This window comes from Triturus cristatus, chromosome 11, assembly GCF_964204655.1.
Source record: "Triturus cristatus chromosome 11, aTriCri1.1, whole genome shotgun sequence".
NCBI lineage: Eukaryota > Metazoa > Chordata > Amphibia > Caudata > Salamandridae > Triturus > Triturus cristatus.
In genome coordinates this window covers 944,471,946-944,495,391 of record NC_140594.1, presented here as the reverse complement: position 1 = coordinate 944,495,391, position 23,446 = coordinate 944,471,946, and positions in this window count along the sequence as shown.

Below are 23,446 nucleotides of genomic sequence, written 5' to 3'. Positions count from 1 at the left end.
TGTACGCTCCCTATCACTATGGGTGTCCTCGCGTATGCGTACTCGTAGTGGGACGGGCCGTACACACGCCTGTACGCTCCCTATCACTATGGGTGTCCTCGCGTATGCGTACTCGTAGTGGTACGGGCCGTACACACGCCTGTACGCTCCCTATCACTATGGGTGTCCTCGCGTATGCGTACTCGTAGTGATAGGGAGCGTACAGGCGTGTGTACGGCCCGTACCACTACGAGTACGCCTACGCGAGGACACCCATAGTGATAGGGAGCGTACAGGCGTGTGTACGGCCCGTACCACTACGAGTACGCCTACGCGAGGACACCCATAGTGATAGGGAGCGTACAGGCGTGTGTACAGCCCGTACCACTACGAGTACGCATACGCGAGGACACCCATAGTGATAGTGAACGTAGGCACGCGTGTACGGGCCGTTGCAATGCATTTGGGGTGCCCTAGGGCCCCAAAACGCACCGTACCTGTGTGTGACGCTCCAAATTACATAGGGGACACATGAGGGACAAGTATTAAGGCCTACATGCATGCTGGTTGTCATGGAGACCAAGTTCAAATTTCGAATTTGTTCTGGAAGGTGCACAGCAGAAGTCAGTTGGAATTCTTCTACTTTGTTGCAATGTGTTTGTGGGGCTGACATCATGCAGGAGAATGAAACCGATAGAGAACCCACAGACTGCTAGGTTTGAAGGGATTGGAGGAAACATAGGATGCAAATGTGAGTGACCAATCACTCTGTACTCCTGTGCATGAGATGGGCCAGCAAGGCAGATATAAGGCAGCCAGGTCCCATGAGGGAGCACTTGCCTGCACATCTCTGTATTCCACGACCCAGCTGCTGCTACTGATTCCCTGGAACCATGTCAAGGGCTGTGAGGAGGTCACAGCCATTCACCCTGGAGGAGAACATGGCTTTGGTGGATGTGATCCTCCCATGGTACCCCATGCTGTATGGGCGACCAGGTTATCAGGTGAGTGCAGTGTCCACTGCCACAGACTGTGTCCCTTTTTTGTGACTGTGACTTCTGCCATTGTGTCCAGGTGTGACACACATGCTATGTACTGTAGGGGGGGTCCCAGGGGGGGGATGCCTGATGTCTCCCAGCAGTGCCCTGAGACAGGAGGGGTGGGTGCAGAGTCCTCCCAGCAGTGCCCTGAGACAGGAGGGGTGGGTGCCTAACACTCCCAGCAGTGCCCTGAGACAGGAGGTGTGGGTGCAGAGTCCTCCCAGCAGTGCCCTGAGACAGGAGGGGTGGGTGCAGAGTCCTCCCAGCAGTGCCCTGAGACAGGAGGGGTGGGGGCCTATCACTCCCAGCAGTGCCCAGAGACAGGAGGGGTGGGTGCAGAGTCCTCCCAGCAGTGCCCTGAGACAGGAGGGGTGGGTGCAGAGTCCTCCCAGCAGTGCCCTGAGACAGGAGGGGTGGGTGTGATGCACAGTGTGAGCCTGGATCATTGATTGTGTAGTTGCCCTCATTCCACCTGTGTCCTTTCAATGGCACGTACTGCTTTTGGCCTTCCCCCAGAGGATCATGTCCCTATGACAAAGGTGCAATGCGTTGGATGCATACTAGGCCTTGTTGTAAACAGCGAATGTGTTCTAATCTGTGTCCCTGTGACATGTGCCAGGTGTATTGATGTAGTGTCACTTGTCCATCCTCACTGGTAGACGCCTCTGCCAAGGAGCAGATATGGCTGGACGCCGTCAGCGCCGTGAGGAGTGCGGAAGGTCGGAAGCGGCGCCTGTCCCAGGTGAGGAAACGCTGGCAGGATATCCGGTGCTGGACGCGGAGGATCGCACGGGTCCTGCTGGGGGACTCACCTGAGAGCCACAAGAACCGCGGGCGCCGCCGTCTCTCCCACATCCAGAAACGTGTGCTGGCGGTGGTCTTTCCTGACTTGGACAGGCGTCTACAGGAGATGCAGCAGCCGGAAGGGGGTAGGTACATGTGTGTGTTTGTTGTGTTTCACCAGCATTTGTAAGTGCAATGTTCCATGGATACACTTCCAGGGTTTATGGTGCTGTGCAGATCCTGTTCCCCACAGTATTGCAGTGCTCTCCTGCCTCCCTTCCCCTCCTTGCAATGTGTTCCCTGGTCTGTGTGTAGTCACTCCATCACAAGGTTATGTAGCCTGACACCTTCTACAAGTGTACAATGCCTGCAGCATCATGTGTGGGGGTGGTGTGTAACAGGTTTCGTGACCTTGCCTGTGCCCTGTCCAGTTCTGGACTTGTGGGTTCCATGTCAGTTGGCACTAATGCTGAGTCCAGACATGGGAGTTAATCTCTCGAGTGCCAGGCCTTCCAGCAGGCATGTCCCATGTGGTGGCCTGTGACATGATATGCATGAGTGTGCGTTAGGCATAGTGCAGGGATGTTAGCGTGTGTTGCAGTCATTCCCATTCAGGAGCATGGAGTTGTGTGGCCACTACTGTCCCCAGGGGCATATTTTCCTAGGTATCATGTGTGTAATCCGAGAATGTCGACAATCTCTGTGTCTACAGCATAGGTTGTGCTCTGTGCCATTGTCCCCTGGCAACATGTATATTGACGTGCGATGTATTACAAGTGTCCACTGTACAGCCTGACCTGATTTTCCTATTACATACTCACGGTGGCCATTGCCTTTGTGTCTTGTTGCAATCATCTGATGCTGCCCATTTGTACATGATAATTTGCACAGCCGCACCTTGGGTAGTTTGTGTGCAATATATAAGTTTTGCATCACATGTGTATTTCACCCTGACTAAGAGATGTACGTGCTTCCTGTGTCTCCATAGATTTGTCTCATGTAGGGGGTGGGTGGTGCCGGCATGTCCGACATGTCAAGACCTGATATCTCCTTGCTAGGACTGGCCAGTGTGTGATGTTTGCCTGGACATACACTCAAGGTGCAGTGTGCCAGTCAGGGTGGGCATGTTATCAGTATTACCTATGCTGCATGTGCCTGTAGTTCCTGCCTATGGTCCCTGCTCATCCCTATTTGCTGCCACGCTGTGTGGTGCAGATGCAGTGCTGTATTGTCCCCAGGGCCTTGCTCCTCAGTCAAAATTCCATATCATCTCATTTGCTATTGTGTCATGCTCTCCATAGTTTTTCCATGGCATGGTGGGTGAAAAAACTGTGTCTTGCATGCCCTACATATGTACCTTGTTTTGTAGATGTAACTCTTCCTTTGTTTCAGGCTATGCACTATAACCTACGTAGATTTGACTCATGTGACATATGTATACAGGTGTATGATTACTTTCTGTCTCTTCACCCTGCCCACAGCATCGTCGGGGGACACGGAGGGAGACATGGACACAGACGGCGCGGAGGGACCGAGCACCAGTGCCAGCGGTGACATCGGGGCTGGCACTTCGAGTGGGACTGAGGCGGTGGAGAGTGAACCCAGGGACCTGTCGACTGGCACAACAGAGTATGAAGCTGACGGGTCCGAGGATGATCACTCCGAGTGGGCAGTGGCTGCACCACCATCTGACAGCAGCCCTACATCTGGCACCGCCCCCTCCATTGGCATCAGCCGCCTCCCACGTGCCCGTGTCCCTTCCAAACGTGCCCGGTCACCACATGTCTCCTTCCTGCCAGGCACCGCACCCCCTGCCCCTGTCTCCACTGCTGCCGCCAATGCTGAGTCTGTGGACATCCAGCGGCAGTTGCAGATTGGTCAGACTGCGATCCTTAATGTCCTCCATGGCCACAGCCAGGTCCTCAACAACATGGAGGCATACTTGGAGGGCATTCATTCTTCGCAGGCTGACCAACGCAACTTGCTGAGGTCCATAGACTCCACACTGACTGCAGCAGTGGGTCTCCTGCAGCGCTACGTCCCACCCCCTACCCCTGCTCCTTCCACAATTCCCACTCCCATGCCTGTCCCACATACACCCAGACGTAAGCATGCACCCACCACAACAGACACAGGCACCACACCAGCAGGGAAGGTCCACCGCACACCTCCTGACACGCACACACAGGGTGCAGTAGGCACACCCACTGGGTCGGGGGGCAAACGTGTGACACGCAGCCAGAGTGGGAGTCCGCATTCCACCCAATCCACTCCCTCCAAATCCCCTCCCCTCAGCTCTCCTGGCCACATCTCCCCCAAGGACTCCTTCATGGCCGCTCGGTCCCTGAGCCCCACATTGACACCACCCCACAAGCGGTCAAGGAGGTCCCCGGTCAGGGTGCTTGAGTCCCCCCCCCGTCCACATCCTCCCCCAGTGGCGCTGCGACCCATCCCTCTGACCCCCCCCCCTCCTTGGGGCCTGTGGTTCCTTCGGGTGCAGGGGAGTCCCTGGAGGACCTTGCTAAGGTGTGCAGCGAGATCCTGGCCTCCGCCTTTGGCCCTGCCCCACCCCCTGTGGTGGAGTCCTCCATCCCTGCACCCACAATGCCTACCCTTCACCCTCCTGTCCCTGCGGTGCCTGTTTCCTCACCCCCACATGATGCCCTCACCCCTGTGGAGACAACGGCTTGTAACTGTGCAGGCAAGCTAGGGGACACGCATCCCACTGTGTCCCCCATCCAGCTGGGACTCCTGGACTGCCCTATGGCCTTTGTTAATATTGGACTTACGTCATACTAGTTTTTTGCTCATGCTGAATAAAGCTATTTATTTTTTGCCCTTGGAACACTCCTGCATTGCTGGCATTGCTGTTGGTGGGGCTGCTACATGGTTGTGGGTGTTGGTCATGTGTTGGGTGTGTGGGAAATGTAGTAGTGTGCTGCTCATAGGGGGGACCCTGGGATCTGTGTGCCTCACACGGTGTTAGCTACCTTTCTCCATTCATGTAAGCAGTTGCTGTATGTTGCAATTGTCCCAAGGTGTATTCCTTCCTCTGTGTACCCTGACTTCTTCCCTGCAGGGTGTCCCCTGACTTTAGCACAGAGCTGTGTGTCCATTATCTGGGTGTGTGACCTAGTCCTTCACCTTTGCACATGCATGCTGAGCGATGTCTCCACCTGCATCATTCGTGGCATCCTTGGTAGTCATTGTACTTGTGTATGTGGCCTATTGACATGGCTTCATGTGTACATGTTTTCTTTTCTGCGCTATGCATGCGTATACTCCCAGCCTCGCACACATGTGGTACATGTACTGCAGGGTCTTTGTGCACCTGACTGACATTTGTGGGCATGGTATATGTGACTACTCCACCCTTTGCGTTCCATGGGCACTGCTGGGAGTGATGGGCACCCACCCCTCCTGTCTCAGGGCACTGCTGGGAGTGATAGGCCCCCACCCCTCCTGTCTCAGGGCACTGCTGGGAGGACTCTGCACACACCCCTCCTGTCTCTGGGCACTGCTGGGAGGACTCTGCACCCACCCCTCCTGTCTCTGGGCACTGCTGGGAGGACTCTGCACACACCCCTCCTGTCTCTGGGCACTGCTGGAAGGACTCTGCACACACCCCTCCTGTCTCAGGGCACTGCTGGGAGTGATAGGCCCCCACCCCTCCTGTCTCAGGGCACTGCTGGGAGTGATAGGCACCCACCCCTCCTGTCTCAGGGCACTGCTGGGAGTGATAGGCCCCCACCCCTCCTGTCTCAGGGCACTGCTGGGAGGACTCTGCACACACCCCTCCTGTCTCTGGGCACTGCTGCGAGGACTCTGCACCCACCCCTCCTGCCTCTGGGCACTGCTGGGAGGACTCTGCACCCACCCCTCCTGCCCCTGGGCACTGCTGGGAGTGATAGGCCCCCACCCCTCCTGTCTCAGGGCACTGCTGGGAGTGATAGGCACCCACCCCTCCTGTCTCAGGGCACTGCTGGGAGGACTCTGCACACACCCCTCCTGTCTCAGGGCACTGCTGGGAGTGATAGGCCCCCACCCCTCCTGTCTCTGGGCACTGCTGGGAGGACTCTGCACCCACCCCTCCTGTGTCTGGGCACTGCTGGGAGGACTCTGCACCCACCCCTCCTATGTCTGGGCACTGCTGGGAGTGATAGGCACCCACCCCTCCTGTGTCTGGGCACTGCTGGGAGGACTCTGCACCCACCCCTCCTGTGTCTGGGCACTGCTGGGAGGACTCTGCACCCACCCCTCCTGTGACTGGGCACTGCTGGGAGGACTCTGCACACACCCCTCCTGTCTCTGGGCACTGCTGGGAGGACTCTGCACACACCCCTCCTGTGTCTGGGCACTGCTGGGTGGACTCTGCACCCACCCCTCCTGTGTCTGGGCACTGCTGGGAGGACTCTGCACCCACCCCTCCTATGTCTGGGTACTGCTGGGTGGACTCTGCACCCACCCCTCCTGTCTCAGGGCACTGCTGGGAGGACTCTGCACCCACCCCCCTGTCTCAGGGCACTGCTGGGAGTGATAGGCACCCACCCCTCCTGTCTCAGGGCACTGCTGGGAGTGATAGGCCCCCACCCCTCCTGTCTCAGGGCACTGCTGGGAGGACTCTGCACACACCCCTCCTGCCTCTGGGCACTGCTGGTAGGACTCTGCACCCACCCCTCCTGCCTCTGGGCACTGCTGGGAGGACTCTGCACCCACCTCTCCTATTTCACAATATGTACGCTCATGACATGCACGGATGTGGGTACGCTCCATGCATTCGAGGTGGGGGTACGGGTCGTACTTACACTGTTGGGGTGGGGGTACGCTCCATGCATTCGAGGTGAGGGTACGGGTCGTACTTACACTGTTGGGGTGGGGGTACGCTCCATGCATTCGAGGTGAGGGTACGGGTCGTACTTACACTGTTGGGGTGGGGGTACGCTCCATGCATTCGAGGTGAGGGTACGGGTCGTACTTACACTGTTGGGGTGGGGGTACGCTCCATGCATTCGAGGTGAGGGTACGGGTCGTACTTACACTGTTGGGGTGGGGGTACGCTCCATACGTGCGCGGGTGGGGGTACGTGTCGTATGTACAATGTTTGCATAGGGGGTACGCTCCATGCATTCGAGGTGAGGGTACGGGTCGTACTTACACTGTTGGGGTGGGGGTACGCTCCATGCATTCGAGGTGAGGGTACGGGTCGTACTTACACTGTTGGGGTGGGGGTACGCTCCATGCATTCGAGGTGAGGGTACGGGTCGTACTTACACTGTTGGGGTGGGGGTACGCTCCATACGTACGCGGGTGTGGGTACGGGTCGTACTTACACGGTTGGGGTGGGGGTACGCGCCATACGTACGCGGGTGGGGGTACGGGTCGTACTTACACTGTTGGGGTGGGTGTACGCTCCATACGTACGCGGGTGGGGGTACGTGTCGTACTTACACTGTTGGGGTGGGGGTACGCTACATGCATTAGAGGTGAGGGTACGGGTCGTACTTACACTGTTGGGGTGGGGGTACGCTCCATGAATACGAGGTGAGGGTACGGATCGTACTTACACTGTTGGGGTGGGGGTACGCTCCATACGTACGCGGGTGGGGGTACATGTCGTACGTACAATGTTTGCATAGGGGGTACGCTCCATGCATTCGTGGTGAGGGTACGGGTCGTACTTACACTGTTGGGGTGGGGGTACGCTCCATGCATTCGAGGTGAGGGTACGGGTCGTACTTACACTGTTGGGGTGGGGGTACGCTCCATAGGTACGCGGGTGTGGGTACGGGTCGTACTTACACTGTTGTGGTGGGGGTACGCTCCATACGTACGCGGGTGGGGGTAGGGTCCGTACATATCCATCCCCACGCTATGTGATGCTTGTGCGGCCCGTACCCAGGCCTTTGCCACGTGGGTATGAGCCGTCCCGCCATTGTTGGGGTGACGTGGGTGTGGGCGTGGTACGACTCGTACCCACGCTCTTCAGGCGTGAGTACGGGACGTACATGTCTGGTTGTGTTGCCGGTTCGCGTCGTGACGGACTTCCGTTGTGGCGGTCGCTAGCTTAGCTGGACACGCCCCCACCCCCTCGTAGTGACCAGGGCATGGGAGTCAGGTATGTCCAGGGCATGTGTGCTGTGTGACTTTGGTGGGGGGTTTGTGGCCTGCCCTGGTCCTGCCACCCCCACCCCACCCCACTTTCCCCCCTCCCTTAGTTGTTCTGACCTTCTGCGGCGTCTGCGTCCGAACCTGTAGAGGAGGTCGACTGCTATGAGGGCCGGGATGACACGTAGGTTCGGGTCCATGTCTGTCCGTCGCGTACGGGTCCTCCTTGTTCGCGTCGTCCTGTCTGTCCGTCGCGTACTGGTCCTCCTTGTTCGCGTCATCCTGTGTGTCCGTCGCGTACTGGTACTCCTTGTTCGCGTCGTCCTGTCTGTCCGTCGCGTACTGGTCCTCCTTGTTTGCGTCGTCCTGTCTGTCCGTCGCGTACTGGTAGTCCTTGTTCGCGTCGTCCTGATTTCCCGGCAGTTTTTGGCAGCCGGAAAATAATCACCGTGCGGGATGACGTCGGTGCGAATCGTAATTCCTGGTTCGTGAATGGCAGGCTGCGAGCGTCCCGACGTCAGGTCGGCGCTTTCCCGGATCGCATTTGTAGGTTTATTTTGTTCGGTCGGGGTTTTTTACGATTCGTACGGAAATGGTGTTCCCGTGCGAATCGTAATTCCATGTTTGTATATTTTGACAACCGGGTACGCGTCGGACGGAGAATATGCTCCGTACGACGGTTCGTACCCAGTTTTTACCGGATAGTAATTGGCACCATAGTGAAGATTTTTGTAAATGTCTCCATATACATTGGTTTAGATGGAAGTAACATCCTTGGATAGCTGTATGGGGGTACAGTTTTAGAATGCAATTTATCATGGCTTGCTCAAAGTCTATGATAATTCTTGGAGGGTAAAAATCATTTGATTCTTGTTTTAGTTTTCCTAGCATTTCATTATATGTTGTGTTTTGTTTGTTAGGTAATAGTGCATAAATTAAAGGTATGGAAGTGTTGTGATATTGACCGTGTATTGTGTAAAGCTGGTAGAATGGTTTTGGGCATATTGTAAAGGTGCCATCCATCATCCATGTTTGGCATTGTTGGAGTTTAGTTATATTGTTTGCAGTAGCAAACATTATGATTCTTTTTTCTGTGCTTTTGTTATAAAAAAAAATAAAAGGTTCATTATTGTGGGTGATAGTTAATTCTGGTGGAATGATGATATCTTGAAAAGTTTTAGGGGATGGTATAGTTGTCGTGGTTGCTTTTTTGGTCCTAGCAATAGTTCTTTTTATAGAAGCAATTGATGGTAATTGGCCTCTTGCTTCTTTGGGCACTCTAGGTAATAGTTCTTTTAGGATTACACTTGTAGCAGTTTGTGAACCAGTGCTTAATTCTTTGATATTTTCAAGGGTTGATCTGACTTCTATTTCAGAGAGATTGGGTGGATGGTTATGCTCTCTTGTATATAGTACAGTTGTTTCTCTTGTTGTTGCTCGTCCGTAGCATTTGTTCGAATAATATTTAGAACACTTCCAGTTCACTTTTCGGTCCGTCTGCTTTTCTTGGGTGTATGTGTAACCCATGTAACACAATAGGAATTTTCCTTTCTGCGAAGTTATAAATTGGGCTTCTTCTGTCATCGTGATGTGTTAGAAATCTGGAAAAAATGTATATGAAAATATATGCAATAGTACTTTATATATTTCTATAAAAATAGGAAACAAACTACTTTTTTATATATACTTAACAAGTGTTTTTGGTTGTATTTGAATGATGATGTTCTTTGTAGACAAAATGCTGTTTAGTTGATGTAGTCTCTGAAAGTTAAAGAACATATATTGTTTTGGTTGGTTTAGTTTTTTAAGCGGGGTGGTATTGCTGTTTGGTATAGACTATATTTTTTTTGTTGAAACGTATTTTATTGTTTTACAAATCAACAACTCAACAAACATTCCCCCGCCTTCACCTGTCCCGGAAGTACCACACATTTATCATCAAGACCAATTATTCAGGAGAAGGAACAACCTTCCCACCCAGTTCTCTACCCCCCCCCCCCCTCCCCCACCACATGTCAATGTACCCCCGTCCCCTACCCCTCTTACTATGTGCCCCTCCTCCCTAATAAATAAGATGCAGGAGCCCAACCTCTCCCTAAGCAAACAGAGCCTTCCCTCATGCCCAGTGGTATAGACTATAGGTGTTAATTTATACAGGTTTTTTAAAACTTAAAAAAGAGAACATGGATTTGTTTAGGGGTTTAGGATGTTTTGGGGTTGGAGTAGGATTTAATTAATATTTTATAAAGTATTTTGATAGTATACTTACTTTTTAGTGAGTCTTTTCTGGCAATCTTCAATATTTTCTTTAGCTGTTTTGAGTAATATCTGTAGTGGAAACATAAAGAGATGGAATATATAAGTTAGTTATTTATTTGAGTAAAGATAAATTAGTGTTTTAGTTTAATTTGGCAGTTTAGTTAGAAAAGAATATTTACTTACGTTTTTAGAATAGTAGTAGGATGTAGGTTTCTTCTGTTTAGCAGAGTTTCTTCTTTGTTCAATGCTTTGGTTTAAGGCACAGTAGAAGACTTGTTTTAATTGGTTTATATAGTGGTTTTAAATTGTTTCTTGAATGTTATTGGTTGTTTTCTGTATGTGGCCTTTCTATTGGATGGTTTGAATTTTTTTTAGTTAATTGGTTTCCTTTTATGGAAAATGCTAAGTAAGAGTATATTTAGTTTTAAAGGAGGAGAGTTTTAAATAATTATATATAAAAAGATTGTTTATAATGTGTTGTAATTTTTTTTAATTTGTTCGAAATGCCAATGTGATTATTTTTTCAGTGTTTTTTTATTATGTTGTTAAATATTGAGATCGTTATAAATGTTATGTTTATGTTTAAGTAGAATCTCATTTGAAAATGTATGTTTTCGGAAAATATTGTCTTTATGTTGTTTAAAGTATTGGTTTTATTAGTATTAGAATTGTCGATATATTTAAAAAAAAAATATTATTGATGTCTATATTTTGGTTATCGATATTTGTGACATGTGTTATATTTATTTACTTATGTCGATATTTAGTATTGCGATATTTATGTGTGCGATTTTTGTGTGATCGATATAATTGTATTACGATATTGTAGGCTACCTTGTTTTGGGGCAAGATGGCGGCCGTCACCATGGCCGAGTAAGCCAGTACCAGCTCCCTCTCTGGATGAACCGCCAGGACTTACCGTGATGCAGTGTGACTACATCTTCTTGGGACGAACAGCAGCGGGAGTCTGAGATGATTCGGTGGCTGCTTTCCAAGACTGTATTACAGCGTACATTTTCGGCTCACGGCTTTTTGGGACACAGTTTAACGGTGCTAGATCGTACTACCAAATCCCCTCAACGGCTCCTGTGTTTCCAGCATTATAAATTGGTTACCAGTTTGGGGAGATGCAACGTTACGATGCCGCCGAAAAATAGAAATCTCCCAAAAGCTGGAAGAACCACAGTACCACCATCATCTGTACCTCATACATTAAAGCAAACTTCTCCACTCTCAAAGAGTAAGCGCTCAGATGGTGCAGCTGTCAGGCCTCTGAATGCAGGCTTACCTCCGGTTCCCGCGATGTTCAAATCGAGACAAGCCGTCTCTCGTGAAACGCCGCGGAGCCCAGCTGATGCTGAGACTCTATCGCCGGCCGCTGCCGCAACGAGACAATCCGGTAAGGATCGGACCGCTCCTACCGTTTCTCCTTCAATGGGTGAATCTTTGCCTCCTAAGGGGGGCAGCAATAACGGGAGTCCTACAGACTTGTTGCCTCAGATCAATACAGGGAATAACTCTGAGAATGCGGGCGGGGGCCTCACAAGTGTTCAAACTTTGTCTGGAGTAAACTTACAGTCCAGTAGCATGCTGGGAGATGTAGTTTCTATAGATTCATCTGCAAACGCACTTTTGATGGCTATGCATCCGCTCCCTATAGTCCAACAGAGCGACACTATATCTTCTAAGCCCTCAAACAAAGAGGCTGACACGGATGGCGATAATTTTTATTCATTATCTGACCGCACAGGATCCTCAGTTGCTGATGATGCACTGGACAAAGATTGGACCGATGACGAGGATAGTGTATCAGGAGACTGGCGCCTCAATGAAGTCCTGAATCCTGCTGATGTAATAAGGGACCTTTCCACAGTACGCAAGGTGCCGCAAGAGTTCGGCAGTAACACAGGCTCTCTGGCATGGGACTACTCATTCTCAGGACAGCCGAAGGATCAATCTAACGTCCAAGATTTCGCTATACAGGGCCCGGGCCCGGGCTCTAATTCTGATAATAACTTACACCCTCCATCTGGTGAGATGACTTTGTCAATAATTTACCAAACGATTATGGCACATCGTGAGGAAACCAGACAAGAGAGCGCAAGGGCACAAGGGGCATGTCGCAGAGTCCAAAGCTCGCTACGAAGAGTGATCAAATCGTGCGCAGATATTGCTGCTAGGGTTACCGAGGCTGAGACTCGGATTTCGTCAATTGAAGATGACTTAGTAAACCAAAAATCTAACCTAGATGCAATCCAATCTCAACGGGACGATATCCAATGGAAGTTGACGGATATCGAAAATCGTGCCCGAAGAAACAATTTAAGAGTTTTGGGGGTCCCCGAGGGTAAAGAAGGCACGGATATCCGACAATTTGTGATTGAACTATTCACCGAGGCATTCCCGGAGGTTAAAGAGTGGGACTGGCGCGTAGAGATCCAACGCGCTCATCGTTTTCCCTTTAAGCCGAAGAAAAGTTCGGGCCAAACATCAGATAGACCTCGTGCTATTTTGATATGTTTGCACAATTTTCTAGCTAGAGAGCGGATTTTTGACCTAGCTAGGCCTGATAGACAAAGATCAGCGAAGGGGTGTCAGTTTTTTGTACGTCCTGATTTTTGTCCACCCACAGTAGAACGGAGGTGGCAGCTCCGTCAGCTTATTGCTCCTTTTCAAGTGAAAGGAGCACAGGTCTTTTTGCTCTTTCCCGCCAAACTCAAGGTCATTTATCAAGCTCAGACAAAATATTTTGAATCTGAAGTGCTGGCCAGAACCTTCTTAGATTCAATTTAGTAAGTAATGATATTTAGGTCATAAAGTTACTAGATGTGACACATTTGTATGTGTAGGTGTTTGATGCCTATGATTGAAGGCAATGCACTATATTGGGTGTAATGATGCAGTACTTAAGTTTGTCTTCTTTTTGCTTTTTTCTGTACTGCCTTCTTAATTATGTACTAGTTAGCGGCAACATCTGGAGGGGGGGGGCCTCACGGCCTATACCGGCTTCTCCATCAACTGGACCACGGTCCTATTGCCCTGTATGGGGGGCTTCTATGGGTGTTGGGAGGGTGTTCTGCAGGGGGGCTGGGGAGGTGAGGTTGAGGGTTGGGGAGGCACTGGGGGTGGGCGTGGGGGGGGTGGGAGGCACGGGACAAAAAAAAAAAGAAGCTTGGAAAACAAAATACCTTGGGCTCTCAGTATGTTAATCTTTATACTATTATAGTCATGATTTTGGGCTATATAGCTATGTGTCAAAATGGTGTTGGCTAGAATACGAATAGCATGCTGGAATATCTGTGGCCTCAATAATGTCAAGAAAAGAGCTTTATTCTCAAGTATTGTCCATCAATTGCACTTAGAAGTAATATGTTTACAGGAAACCCATGTGCCCTGGAACAGTCGTGACTGTTTAAAAATTCCTGGTTTTGACTTGATTGGGTGTTCTCGACAGTCCTCGATGATAAGAGGCGTGGCAATCCTATTGAAGCGAGGGGTGGGATCCTGTGTCAGAACATCACAAGATAATGGCGGACGCTGGGTTATTGCCGAGCTTCTAATTAGTGGTACCTTATTCACTATCTGTTCAGTTTATAGTTCTAATTTTGATGACCCGGAAGTCCTAGACTTTTTAAATGTTGAGTTAGCATTGTGGCCTCATCCTTTATGTCTTTGTGGTGACTTCAATATAAATCTTGCAGCTGATTTTAATATCTGTGACAGCCAGGGAAGTTATTTAGGTAAGAAACCAAGAGTGTTTAGGTCATTACAAGCATTAGTCCAGGAACATTCCTTGACTGACCTTTGGCACCATCACTTTAAAAACCTAGACGGCTACACCTTTTTTTCTGCTCCACATAGGAAAATGGTGCGGCTGGATTATTTCTTTTTTTCCGATCAGTATCAAGATCATACCTCGATTTCAATCTTACCCCGTATTATCTCAGACCACAATTCGGTGGTCATCATCCTTACTTTGAATGGAATTGTCAAACCTATCAAAGTATGGACTTTTGAGAGAAAGCTCTTGACAGATCAGGCATATTTAGACCATATGAGGCCTTGGTTGCACGAATTCTTAAATATTAATAGGGACTCAGCCTCTAGCAGAATTGTCTGGGACACATTGAAAGCTGCAATTCGTGGCGAAACTAAGAGTTTCTCATTTTTTCATCAAAAAAAAGCTCAAGACCAGATTAAGTTCAGGATACAAGCTCTATGTGCTGCAGAAATTCAGCTTGTCAATGCGATTAGGGAAGGTCGCGATCTATCTTATAGTCAAACTCAGGTAGCCATTATTAGAGCTTCTTTGCTTGAGTTCTTTGGACAGGACCTTGCAGCTAAATACTTTCAGTATCGCTCAATGATGTTTGAGTTTGGTGAACAGTCAGGTAAGGTCCTTGCCAAACGACTACAACAACGAGCTACGGCTAACCGCATTACTAAGATACAGGATAGTCACGGAAATATTGAGGATAATCCAGAATCTGTCTTATCTGTTTTTCTTGAGTTTTATAAATCATTATACACGGAAGAAATCAGGGACCGAGATACAGATCATGACATCATTACCTTTTTATCAGATCTAAACACTCTTAAAGTCTCAGATCAAGAGAATGTTGTTTTGGCGGCACCTATAGAATGGGTTGAGGTGGAAACTGCATTGAATTCATTGGCAAATGGCAAAGCTGCAGGACCGGACGGGATTCCGCTGGAATTTTATAAAATATTCCGGCTGGAGATCCGCGAGGATTTCTTGAAAATACTAAGAGAGGCACAACTAGGTCATATACCAGATTCTTGGTGCAACACAACTATAATTCTTTTTAAGAAGAAGGACAAACCAGAGTTGGATCCTGCTTCGTTTCGTCCGATATCATTAATCAACACTGACAACAAAATATTTGCAAAAATTTTGGCAACGAGGCTGGCAAGGGTGATAACTCCACTAGTTTCCATTCGGCAACATGGATTTATCCCTGGCAGGGACACGACGGATCACGTCCGCCGTGTTATTGCACTCTTAGACTGGGCCCAGGCCTCGGGCTCCCCTCTGGGGGCAATCCTGTTGGACGCCGAAAAGGCGTTTGACAGGGTTGCCTGGGGGTTTCTCTGGCGGGTCCTACATTGGAAGGGGGTCTGTGCCAATTTTATCCATGCTTTGCAGTCTTTATATATAACACCTCGTGCAACTATATCTATATCTGGAAAGGGTTCAAGTTCTTTTGCAATCAGTAGGGGTACTCGACAAGGTTGTCCGTGTTCCCCCCTCCTGTTTGCTCTATATATAGATCCATTTCTGAGTAAACTTGAACTCTGCCCAAACATAGCTTTTGTTAAAAACCATACAGTTGATTTTAAAGTTCTAGCATATGCAGATGACATTATAGTGGTTACTTCAGATGTTTCCACCTCATTCTCAGCAATAAAAGCGGCAGCTAAATACTACGGCCAGTACTCGGGCTACAAACTTAACGCCCAGAAAACCCAGGTAGTTCAAACGGCGGCAATGGGCCCCTCTACTGCACCGGTGGTTCACAGTGCTCGTTATTTAGGGATAGAAATAACAGCCGCAATTGATAGTCTGCCTGATCAGAATATCTCACCTATTATTGACAAAGTTAATCTTACGCTATGTAGATTAGATAAGCTGCATCTGTCCTTGTTTGGCAGGCGCAATGTCTTAAAGATGCTGATACTCCCGAAATTTCTGTATGGACTATTCCCTTAGAATTTGCTCAGTCCAGCATCATTCGCGCAGAGAGATGCTGCAACAGGTTTTTATGGGGTTATCGCCAGTCACGCAGGGCCGCAAAATGGATGCAGCTTCCATTGGAAAGAGGGGGGTGATCTGTTCCTAATCTGCTTCTATACAGCTGGTCAGCGTTTATTCAATATCTTGCCGTTCCATTGTTTGGGGACAGAGCAAATCTTCCACCATGCAGGTCACCATCTATCTTTGAGATCGGGCTAGGATATGCTGCCAAGGGAACACTAACGTCAATACTCGAACCCAGCTACTATAAAAAGACCAAGTTTAAAGTTATTATCTCCATGTACTCAATATGGAGGAAGGTTCGACGTAGATGGCCAATTGCCAATATTAACTTCTATACCCCCTTTCAGCAGCCAGATTGCTCCCTTCAATTTTCCAAGATAACGTCACAATAAGTTGGCAGGTCCAAGGTATTAAGATAGTAGGGGATTTGGCACATGAAGGGAATATGGCCACTTTTCTTTTTTTTAAAGAAAAGTTTGCACTAGACACCCATCACTTTTTTAAATATCTGCAGGTCCGCAGTTGCCTTTCTAAACTTCTATCTAATACCCCAACATTATTTTGTAGGAATACACTTATAGATTTAATTTTTAAAAATTCACGAATTGGACCAATCTATAGAAATCTACTTTCAGTTTTTCCTGATGACATATTGAAATCTAAAGCTAAATTGGAAGCCAAATTTTGTAAGTTGGATATTGATATAGCTCTGGCCTTAGAACTCTCTGCTAAGGCTCTAATTTCTGGGAGTCTGCGCTCCCAAAGTTATATGGCCCTGTATGACCTTTATTACACCCCAGCCAAAATATATAAATGGGGCGGTAGGGGCGGACACAGCTGTCCTAGATGCGGCATAATTGCGGCTGATGATGTCCACATGTTTTTTTCCTGTCCTAAATTGGCCCAATTCCTTCAAGATGTTCAAACATTCATCACTGACAGCCTCAAAATCCCCTTGGTTTTATCAGCTGAATTAGTTATAATGGGTTGTGAAACTGATATATCAATGAATAGAACGACTCATGTCACTGCTCTAATATATATTGCAATGTCGCAAATCAGATTATGTATTACATCAGAATGGATAAATCCTGCCGCCCCAACCTTTATGATCTGGAGAGCAAGGATCTTAGCCCTCCACAGGCTGGAGTCAGCCGTTTTCTTAAGGGGGGGGAGTAGAAGACGGGAAAGGGGCACACAAATATGGGCCCCATTTGCACAATGGTTGGAAGGCTAAGTGGTATATAACTGGCTCATATAAATCCAATCCGACTTTGCTCTATTCTTAGAAATATTGCTAATGTAATAATCAATGGTGTGTCTTTTTGCTCTCAAAGTATTGTTAAACATATGAAAATGCATGACTGTAATATATGTAACAGATTCTAATGTTATTCAACAAGATTATATAAATTGCCTGTGTTTTCAAGCTGATAATAAAAAATTAAAAAAAAAAAAAAAACGATATTGTAGTGTCGATATTAGTGTAGTTTTTTAAATAAGTATACAATGTCGATATTTTTGATGTCGATATATTTGATGCGATATTTGTGTAGTTCGATAATGTGTCTTTCGATAATATGTCAGAGATCTGCTGAAGAGAAAGGCCTTTTAAAGAATTATTCAGGGAGGTGAACGCAACAACTAATTAATTATTTCTTCTTAAAGTTGGAGCACAGGGATTCTTAAATGAGCCTTTGGAGTAAAAAATCACCCCCAAATATCTATACTCTGATACAAATTCCAGGGCTTTCCCTCTATACAAAATGTTGGCCGCAAAACTTTTCCCTTTAAAACCAGCATTTATTTTTATTTTTTTATTTATTTAAGGTTTTTGTAGAGCGCGTAGTAACCCGTGAGCATCCCAGCGCTAGAACCTAGAAAGTCAGGAGGGAGCAGTAGCGGAAAAGACGGGAAGATCAGGGGAAGAGGAGAGTTTTCAGAGCTTTTCTAAAATGGTGGAGGTTTGGTTCTGTTCTCAGTTTCCGGGGGAGACCATTCCAGTGGTTTGCTGTGTTTACAGAAAAGCGGCGGCCTCCAGACCGGGCTTTTTTTACTCTATGAACGGTGATGAAGTTCTCGTGGTTTGACCTGAGTGACCTGGTAGCTTTGTAAGGAATGATGAAGTTTTTAAGAATGGGGGGACCTTTGTTGTGAAGAAGTTTATGTGCCAGGCAGAGGGCCTTGAAAACCACCCTCTCTCTGACTGGAAGCCAGTGAAGTTGCTTCAAGGCTGGCTTTGCTGATGATCTGGCCGGGGTGTTCGTAAGAAGTCGGGCAGCAACGTTCTGGATTCTCTGTAAGGTGTTGAATGTGGCTTCCGGGGCTCCCAGGTAGATTGCATTGCTGTAATCCAGCCTAGACAAAATAAGGCCCTGGATCAGCAGTTTCCGGGAAGTGGGGGGGAACAGGGGAAGCACCTTCCTGCATGCCCTAAGAAGTCCAAAACAGACTCCCGCCGTTTTTTTTGCCTGGGTTCTGAAGGTCAGATCTTTCTCAAGCCATACACCCAGGCTCTTAACCTCGTCTTTGGGAACAGGGGGATCACCTAAACAGGCGGGCCAGATGTTGGGCGGCAGGGAGGGCCCTTTTTGACCAAGCAGCAAGATTTCGGTCTTGGACCCGTTAAGTTTCAGTGCTGAGGTGTTCATCCAACCATGGATTTCAGTAAGGCAGCTGTGGAGATTGGAGGGTTCTTGGTTGGGGTGGGAGAGGGTCACCACCAGCTGGGTGTCGTCGGCGTAATTGATAATCGTCACTCCAAACGGGGTGACCAACTCCTCCAGCAGGGACATGTAAACGTTGAATAACGTCGGGCTTAGTGAAGAACCCTGCGGTACTCCACAGCGGAGGGGGACCGCAGGGGAGTGGCTGTCATTCTCCCAAACTTGGAAGGAACGGCAATTGAGGAATGACGCGAGCCACTTCAGGGCCGTGCCCTTCACTCCAATGTCCCTCAGACGCTGGATTAAAACCTGGTGATTGACAGTGTCGAAGGCCGCACTGAGGTCCAGGAGGATCACTGCCACTGATCCTCCTGTATCTAAAATGCTTCTGGCCTTCTCCACTGCCGCCAGGAGGGCGGTGTCAGTGCCCTGGCCTGGACGGAAGCCTGTCTGAGAGCTCCTAAGCAAGTTGTTAGTTTCTAGGAATAGTGATAGCTTTTTGTTCACTAATTTCTCCGTGATTTAGCTATTTCCTGGGAGGAGGGAGATTGGCCTATAATTGGCTAAGTCCTGAGGGTCCAATGAGGGTTTTTTTAGAAGACCTTTGACAACAGCTGCTTTCCAGCTAGGAGGGACTTCTCCCTGCAGTAGAGAAGCGTTGATGAGGGCCGTGAGCGAAGGGATAACAGTGGGAGCCACTTTCTTGAGGAAGCGCAAGGGGACCGGGTCGCTGGGAGAGCCACTTTTGATTGTGGCAAACATCGCGGCTACCTCTTCTGTGGTTACTGGACCGAAGGTGTCAAGATAGGGTGCAGGGGTGTCAGGGGACAAACTGCGGCAAGGGGGAGGGCTGTGGCTGTCACCGCCTGTGCAACCGATATCGATAGATGGTAGGGAAGTGAGAATTTTTTGGATTTTCTCATCGAAGAATGTTGCCAATTTAATACATTTATTTTCCGCGGATTTAGGGTCCAGGGGTTTCACAGGGGGATCTGGGACATGGAGAAGTTCTTTTAGAATGGTAAAAGTTTCCTGAGCGGAGCAGGATGAGTTTTTAATTCTTTCCTCGTAAAATGAGCTCTTGGTTTTATGAAGTGCAAGTTTGTAGGTTCTTAAGGAAGACCGGAACGCGTCTTTCTTATCTGCTGACTTATCTTTCCTCCATGCGCGTTCCGTCCTCTTGCATTCCTTCTGTAGAACATTCAGTTCAGGGGTGTACCAGGGGGAAGGGTTGACTCTCTTGGCTCGTTTAAGGGTGCTACATCGAGGTAGGAGGCAGTCCAATGATTGGGTGAGCCAGGCATTAAATTCAATATCGGCAGTTATGGGGTTATGAGTGGGGGAAGGGGTAGATTCCCTGAGTTTTGATGCCCATTCTTCTGGTACAAGTTTGTGCCAACGCCTGATGAGGGTTCTGATTTTAGGCAGTTGGGGTGGGGAAGTATCAAGGTGCCAGTCAATGGGGATCAGGAAATGGTCTGTCCAAGGAAGAGGGAGGGGCACGCGGGTTTTAAGGTCATGAATATTTGTGAAAATCGGAGCCAGTAGCTGGCCTTTGTCATGGGTGGCCTGTGAATTCATTAAGCAAAGGCCAATGGAAGAGAGGTCCAGCAGCAGTTTGGCTACGGGGGTGTCGGTTGGGTCCAAAAAGTGTAGATTGAAGTCTCCTAATAAAAGGAAGTTAGAAGAAGTTGTTGCCTTAAGGGTGACATAATCAGTGAGCCTGCTGGGGAACTCGGCAAGCGGGCCTGGGGGACGATATACAAGCAACCCAGACAGAGACGTTTCTGGCGAGATTTGTACGGTGAAATGGCAACTTTCGCAATCTTTAATATTGCCATCATCGATTCTGCAAATGAGGTGATCTTTGTATATTATGGCTAATCCACCTCCTCTGCCACACGGTCTATTCAATGAGCAGATTTGGTAGCCGGTAGGGAGGGCATTAACAATATCAGAGCCGTTGTTAGGAGTAAGCCATGTTTCTGTGAGAAACAGAATGTCAATGGCGTGATCTAAAATAAGGAGGTTTACCTCGTGGGCGTGTTTGACGAGCGACCTGCAGTTGAGGAGGCCGAATTGTGGGCCATGGCGTTCTGTCTCAGCGCGGGGCGGGTTGCAGAGACCACAGCAGGTAAAGGAGTTATCTCCAGTATAGAAGTAATTACAGGTAGAGTGTTTACGCGGATTCAGTGCCAGAAGCATGTCCCGGGTATAGGTAAGGCAGCGCCTAGGACAATTGGGCATAGTGCCCGGGCCTAGGGCCGTCCGGGCCCGGACGGGCCCAGACGGGCTTGCCTTAGGTGCGCCTTCAGCGCGCAGACGGCGCGCCCGCTGCGCCTGTCCGCTGCGCGTCTGGTGTAAGCACATTATTTTATAGGGAGAATAGGGGTGTGGTCTCTGAAGCAGGGGCGTGTCCTGCACCTGGTTTCCCTCTCCCGCGTCAGCGCTGACCTCGGCTGCGCGGGGGGGTCAAAGGTCAAGGGGGTGCCTGGCGAGCGTCGCTCGAATTACACAGAGGTAAAATCACACAGTGACAACATTTTCAAGATTTAAAAAAGCCAAACAGCTAACGTCTCCCGGCTGTGCCTCAGGAGTTAGACTAGGATCTGAACGCCGCTCGTATTCAGCGCGTTATCTAGGCAGAGGGGGCGTGGCTAAAAGTGGGCGTGGTTACCCGTGGGCGGAGATTGGCGCCTGCACCTGGTTTCCCTCTCCCGCGTCAGCGCTGACCTCGGCTGCGCGGGGGGGTCAAAGGTCAAGGGGGTGCCTGGCGAGCGTCGCTCGAAGTACACAGAGGTAAAATCACACAGTGACAACATTTTTCAAGATTTAAAAAAGCCAAACAGCTAACGTCTCCCGGCTGTGCCTCAGGAGTTAGACTAGGATCTGGTTTTGGTTTTGTTAAGATTGATTTTTACTGCGCGGTTGTATTGATTAAGCGATGAAGCCTCACCTTTGTATAACTAATCAACACAATCTTATCAGGGTGCAACAAATAGGAGACATTAGAACCAGTCACTGTCGGTGAATGTGAATTAATACTGTTTAAAGCAGGAGTGATGCTGACAAGCTATAAATAAAATAAAAGTGGAGCTAGTACACAGCCTTGCTTTAAACCGTTACTTGTTGGATTTTTTGGGGAGACTGTTTAACCATTGCCCAGCCTAACTCTTGTTCATGTATCTGTATACAAAAATGGTATCGCTCTAAGGAGGAGAGGAGAAATTCCCCTATTCATCAACTTTTACTATAAGCTATTTCTCTGCACTTTCTTTGAATGCTGAGTAAAAATCTACATAACACAAGTGGAGCTTTGCAAAGCGGTACCTTGCTTGTTCGATTATTAAAGACAGCATCTGAATGTTAGTGGATGTACTAATTCTCTTAATGAAGCCTGTCTGGTGTTTCAGCACCAGGGAGTTGGACTACACCCAGTCCGTTAATTCCGTAAGCAGACATTTAGCAAAAAACATTGCCTCTCCATCCTTTAATGCGATCAGCCTATAATTAGAAGATCGGGAGGTTTGAGTGGCTTTCTGAATTGAGGCCAATATTGATCCCCTCCAGCTATCTGGAATTTCTTGGTTGTGGAGGATGTAGTCAAATAGAATAGCCGACTTATCAGCCCAGAATTGTGGATTCTGCCTATAAAGCAACTGTGAAGATCATTAGGGCCCAGGGCCCCATCTAGACGGCTCTTGCAGATAATATTTTCCACTTCACCCCAAGAAATCGATTTGAGCAAAGCTTCCCCTTCTCACTTTTGGATGTCAGCTTTTGGGGATCATTGGTTATAACCACACCCCCATACATTTACTCTAAGTAAGCTTCTGAAATAGTCGAGGAAGAAAAATACATCAATCTATCAGGTTGATCCACTAATTTCCAAAATTCTCAGGCATCCTTTCGCTTGGAGGCGAAAAGGATTTATAAGGATATTGGTCTACTTCTGTTTTTGCTGAAATTCATGCAGTTATTTTGTATAACAGTCTTAATTTAGGTAAGGTCTTGCTCCGTATACTTGAGCTTGAATTATTTCTCAACACTCTCAAAGAGCGATTCAGCTTCTTTCTTGCTGTTATTAGTTGGGCTGATGTTTTCCCTCAACCAGAATAGTACTGAGGCTGTAGTAGTTCTTGCCCTATGGGAGCCAACTTGACTCTCCAGTAAAAGCTTTGAGAACTGAGCCCACTGATCCAAGGGGTTAGTGGTTGTTTTACTTATATCCCAACTCATAATTAGTCACCAGGCGAAATACAGGGAGAGACACTAGAGCATAGTCTATGACTGATTGGGAATTTTCTGAGTAATGCTTTGCATGAATCGGGATATCTGGGACCACATGGCCATTCAGAACTCTCAGGCCCAGGTGCTTCATATTGCTTGTAAATTGCCTTTGGCATGCATCTTTCACTATTTGAATAATTGAAATATTGGAATATTCCAAATATGATCTATTGTTTCCACTATTGAATCCCGGGGCACCGCCGGAAGCAGGTTCATATTGAAATCATCAGTCATATGAATATAAGACTCTGGGTTTGTTTTAGATTGAGTTGTCATACAACCCAAAAAAGTTTCAATGGCTTCTTCTTTTTTTCCCAAATGTGGATGGATATAAACAATATTGAACGACAAGGGGAGTGCACTTGATGAGGTATAATCCCAGACCTTTACTGCTTGCAAGTTGGGCTGTCAATGTTGATCTCCTCTATTGTGACATTAAGATCAGACGCTACATAAAAGGCCAGTCCCCTGACAGAATGCCCCTTTATTTTTGTTTTAGTCGCTGGTTTACTAAAACACAAATATGCTGGGAGATCTATAACACT